This window comes from Girardinichthys multiradiatus, chromosome 17 (assembly GCF_021462225.1).
Source record: "Girardinichthys multiradiatus isolate DD_20200921_A chromosome 17, DD_fGirMul_XY1, whole genome shotgun sequence".
NCBI classification, from domain to species: Eukaryota; Metazoa; Chordata; class Actinopteri; order Cyprinodontiformes; family Goodeidae; genus Girardinichthys; species Girardinichthys multiradiatus.
The window spans coordinates 2,685,467-2,691,466 of NC_061809.1; positions in this window are offsets into that span (position 1 = coordinate 2,685,467).

Sequence of the window (6,000 nt, forward strand, 5' to 3'; positions counted from 1 at the left end):
TCCCACAGAGCTGCTCTGCACAGGCCTTCAGGACTCTAGGGCTGACATGATCTGGACCTGCAGCCTTATTCCTATTCAGTCTCTCCAGTTGTCTCTTCACCTGACTTCTTGAGACACACAGGTGGAAGGGGGAAGCAAAGGAAGCATCAGCATCTTCTGATATGGTTGAAGGCAAATATGTAGAAGCAGAAGGGTCTAGGGCTGAGGTGGAAGATAAAAAATGTGAGGTGTTACTGGACAGCTGTGGGTCCTGTGACTCTAAATTGCACATGCATGGTCCGATTTACTCCAAAGTGAATATGGTGGATCTTTGTCAGACTCCAAACAGCTGATTACATTGGAATTTGGTTTAACGGCGCCCCCTAGGACATGTCAAGTGCTCTATCTCCTTCATACATCATCTGATCCAGTTGCAATATAGTATACATCATGATGATCCATGCTGAACATGTTGACACAGTCAATTGATGACATCACTTTAGCCCTGCCCACTAAGAAACAAGTGAGTGTAGCTTCCATTAGGAAGGTCAGATTTACCCCAAACTGAATATGGTTGATCTTTGTCACCCCCCAAACAGCTCTATTGGATTACATTAAAATTTGGATCAACAGCGCCCCCTAACACACTTCAAGTGTTCTATCTCCCTCATACATCTTTGGATCCACCTCAAATTTTCTATGCATCATTGTGGATCAATGCTGAACATGTTGACACAGTCAATTGATGACATTACTTTAGCCCCGCCCACTAACAAACAAGTGAGTGCAGCTTTCATCAGAAAGGTCAGATTTCTGCCAAATTTTGAATGCTTCTCGCCAGACCAGAACTCTGCATGACCGAAGATCATATGACATGTTGCTCACAGTCACCCTTAGTGGTGACGTTTGGAATTGAATGGTGGCCTCATTGGTGGCGTGTAGGCGGCAATGCCAAGCTGCACAGGCCGAGTTGCGCTGAGCTGCGAGAGCCTTCAATTCTGCTTGCAGCTTTAATTTGAACTTAAATCCATTGGTAAACAAACAATGAGGGTGTAACCAGTGCAATATTTCTAATACCGATGTAGCGTCACCTGTTTGTTGGCCAATGATTGTATGGGTGTCAGAAAAAATTCAGGATCACTTATTTATACTTTTAATAGGAACTCATAGGGAAATCATGGAGATGTGCATGAGAACTATTAAACCCAGTCTCATTGTATGTGGAACGGTGACATTTTTCAGTCTCGTTTAGAGATTGAAGCAGTAATTTTCACCTCATAGCTTAAAATGTAACAGACTGACATCAAATCTTCTTGTAACCCTTCTTGTTGGTAATGATTTCTGAATTTTAGAGTAAGGGAGATAAAGGAGAGGTAAGATAATGGAGCACTAGATATGAATCAATCGGTGGGAAGCTCCTCTGCACAATCAGAGATAAGCCAAAAATCTATCCTAGCCCTGCTTGAACAATTAGTTTTAATATTCGGGTACCTAAGCTTCAAATCTTTGATGGTTATAGAGATTTCAAGCAATACCTTATCATTTAGGTTGGATTACAACACATAATTTTTGCTTGTAGCCCATGTGTAGGATTCGTCTGTGCGTAGTGGCTCTTCATGTGCTGACTCCAGCCTCAGTCCACTCCTTGTGAACCTCCCCCAAATTCTTAAATGGATTTTGATCGACAGTCCTCTCAAGGCTGCTGTTATCGCTGTTGCACCTTTTCTCACCACACTTTTTCCTTCTACTCAACTTTCTATGAATATGCTTGGATACAGCACCCTGTGAACAACCAGTTCTCTAGCAATGACCTTTTGTGGTTTACCCTTATGAACCTTTGTGGCTTACCCTCCTTCCGAAGCGTGTCCATGACTGTCGTCTGGACAGATGTTCAGACGACAGTCATTGACGGTTAGCAGTATTCCCCATTACTGTGTAGCCTACTGACCCAGACTGTGAGACCATTTAGAGCCCAGGTGTCAAACTCCAGTCCCCAAAGGCTGGTGTCCTGCAACCTTTAGATGTGTCTCTACTTCAACACACCTGTCTCCAATAATTAAGCCATTAGCAGGTCTCTGGAGAACTTGACTGCAGGCTGATGAGGCAATTAAGCCATTTGATTTAGATGTGTTGGACCAGGGGCACATCTTAGAGTTGCGGGACACCGGCACCCAAGGGCTGGTGTTTGACACCCCTGGTAGAGGCTCAGGAAACCTTTGTTGGTGTTTGCAGAGTTAAATAGCTGATTAGGTTGTGACATCATAGGTTTCCAATATTTAACGTTTTCACAATATTCCAATTTTCCAAGACATTGAGTTCTGGGTTTTTATTATCTGTAAACCAGAATCATCAAAAATACAAGAAATAAAGGCTTAAAATATTTCTCTGTATGTAGAATGAATCTAAAAAATATGAGTTTCATTTTCTGAAATGAGACTTTTGTTATTTTTTCACGATGTTCAATTTCTTTTAGATGTACCTGTGTGTTGGTGAATTTTTTTTTAACAGCTGTATGGCAAGGTAAATGATTTCCTCCAACAGAGAAGTACATGACATTTCAAATAATTACAACATGTGCGCAGGTTACAAATTCCAGCAGTTTTTAAATATTGCCATAAAATGTTTGCCAAAATGTCTTTAATGAATGTTCTGTCTTTTCAGTGGTCAGAATAAATCACAGTCAGTAGACTTGTAATTATTTATTTTATTCAGCCAAAAGGTCACAAACATTTCACCAATAAATGCCTTAAAACAAATACGACATTTTTGGTCAATCCCAAAATTAAGAATTTTTTTTTTTCAAATTTTTGATTGAACCCAGAACTGATATGAATCAGAAAAAGGCGGACCCAAGATTCAGCCAGACACAGTACTGAAAGTTTAAAAGGTATATTCAGCCACAGGAAAACATCACACAGGTAACACCTCACAGCTTCCAGGAATCACTGAGGCAGAAAGAGGGATTAGTGACTTGTAGTCTCTGCAGATTTTGCAGGGATCAGAAAAGTCACTAGCCTGCTTTTGTCTTGAGTGGAACTTGAAACCTAGAGGGGCAACCTCAGTGGGCAGCAGGCGGTGATTTCCACAGCACAGGTAAGAAGTGACTCCAGGCTGAATAATCCGAGGGCTAGGCTGGCTCAATAATCCAAGGACAGAAACAGGGTCAACGATCGGAACAAGAGGCGTCAGGCAAGGGGCAAGCAGAGCCATAAACCAGATGCCCAAGTCAGGGCTCCACGAAGGGCTTGACCTGAGAAACGTGGAGCGTGGGGTGAATCCTCATGGAGTTGGGTAATCTCAGTCGTACAGCGACAGGGTTGATGATCTTGGAGATTGGGAAAGGTCCAACAAATCGGGGTGCCAATTTCCAGGATTCTACCCTTAGTGGGAGGTCCTTGGGGGAGAGCCAAACTTTCTGCCCCACCTGGTACTTAAGGGCAGGGATCCGTCTCCGGTTGGCCGTTCTTGACTGAACCAGTGACATTCTGATCATCAGATGGAAGCTTCTCCAAGGGCACCAGATGAACCATTTTTGAAAATCTGTCAATTATGGTTAGTAGTACAGAGTGACCATTAGAAACCGGTAGACCTGTCACAAAATCCATCTCAATATGTGACCATGGGCGAGGGGGAATTGACAAAGAGTGCAACAACCCCGCAGGAGGGCAACGAGAAGGCTTGGCTTGACAACATTGAGTGCATTCAGCAACAAAGTCTTTGACATCCTTGACCAGCGATGGCAACCAAAACTGAGTTCGAACTGTCTGAATGGTTCTGCTGATTCCTGGATGACAAGCTAAACGAGAGCAATGACAAGACTCCAGTACCTTAGGCACAAGGCGTTCAGGGACAAAACAGCGGTCAGGTGGACATGATGGTGGGATAGGCAGATCCCTAATGGCTTCCTGGACCTCTCTTTCCACCTCCACTCGGGACACAGACAACCTGACGGTTTCAGGAAGGATAATCTCCTCTTCACCTGCAGACTGAGATTCTTCAGTCTCTTGAATCCGGGATAGGGCGTCAGGTTTGCCATTTTTACTCCCTGGCCTGTAAGATAGGGAGAAGTTAAAACGACCAAAAAACAGAGCCCACCTGTCTGTGGTTTAGCCGTTTTGCTGATTTCAGGTACTCAAAGTTCTTATGGTCAGTCCACACCATAAACGGCTCCTCAGTCCCCTCCAGCCAATGTCTTCACTCTGTCAACGCCAACTTGACAGCCAATAACTCTCTGTCTCCTACGTCGTAACTCAGCCTGTGTCAATGATCGGAACAAGAGGCGTCAGGCAAGGGGCAGGCAGAGGCATAAACCAGATGCAGGAGACAAGGTCGACAACCAAAATCTAAATAGTCCGACAGGGAGCAGGCAGAGGCATAAATCCAAAAGGCAAGGCAAGGTCAAGAACAATGATCAGACAGGAAGGAACGCTGGATATCTACTCACACCATAGCTTTCAAAAATCTGGCACCGTCTGCTTATCAGAGTCAGTATATATCAGCCACCAGGTGCATCTAATCTGCTGATTGCAGCCAGGGAGACAGGGTAGAGCAGATGTGCCAGAATCATAACAAGAACCTCCTAATTAACCATGAGCTCACATATAAAATCATAGATTTTTGGTATATAGACACTTGAAAACATTAAATAACAGAGTCTTTGACCTCAAGTAAATCAGGCATTGTGTTGTTGGACCAAGATGAGTAGAAATTTTAAAATTCAACCCAGTCTGGTAATGTCAGCTACCTATAATCTAAAAAGCAATTGCTTTGATGTGAGCACATGCTTAATTAATCCAAGAAAACATTCATGAAAGATAATTTGTTGAATGTTCCCACAATAGGTAAAACACAATTTTTCATAGGTTTCAGTTTAATTGATAACCAGGATCAGTTTAGAAAGTATGTAATTGATTATGGAATCTGTCTGTATGATTAGATTGAATTGACTTTTTTCCTTTTCCTATTGTAAAGGTCCTTGAGACAACATGTGTTGTGAATTGGTGCTATATAAATAAACTGAATTGAATTTAACATAACTTACCCTAAAACTTTAGCTTTTAAATTAAATGAATAAATAAATGAGATCATCATTTCAAAACTGCATTTTGTATTTTCTCAGGTTTTCTTTGGTGTTAAAATTAGTTTGATGATCTGAAACGTTTAGTTTGCATTTTCAGAACATTGAAGAATTTGAGGCCTATTTTCCCTGCTGTAGATGCAGTTCTGAATATTCCACACAAACTCACAACAAAGACATCTTGGTGGGTTTTCTGCTACTGTTTATTGAACGTTTTAAGTACTGGAGTTTAATGGAGCAAAAATGCCCACAACGCTGTGTTACAGTTTCTCTCTTTGGGTACAACCAACTAACACAAAGTTAAAATTATTCCTGTGCAAAAAGGGACTAAAGTATACACAAATCTTTTACCTTTCATAGGCACCCATAAAACACACCGCTCCACCTGTCACAGAATCACACTTACTGCACACATATGACTCTCATCCACACAGCATGCACACCCATTCAGGGTGGGATACATTCTTAAAGGGGGCAAGGGAGGAATTGATATCATGAATTACATAAACAAGTACTAACTGTCTCATTACATTTATAAGTTACATTATGTAAAGGTGAAATTTTCAGCCAGTGATAGAAAAATTACTTTGGATTTGTTATTTTTTTCTGAAATTCCATATTTTGGATTTAAAGCTACAATCTAAACCAGAAAGTCCTCACTCAGTATGTGGAACCATAGTTGTGGTTCTGAATGCTTCAGCTGATTAACCTTAACAGTTTCCTATGACCACAGAGTGTTTTCCAAAGCTCAAGCTTTCAGATTAATTTATACCTTCCAGTCATCAGTTTCATTTTGGTACACTGTGTAACAGCTGGCAGAGTCTTAAAAGTCCATCATTCCTTTTTAGGGCTCTCAGATTCAGACAATCTGTAAATAAAATTTGTTTTTTGTGGACAAATGCAGGAATTTTGGTCAGGTGGTATGTGCCAAACAGTTAAGCAAG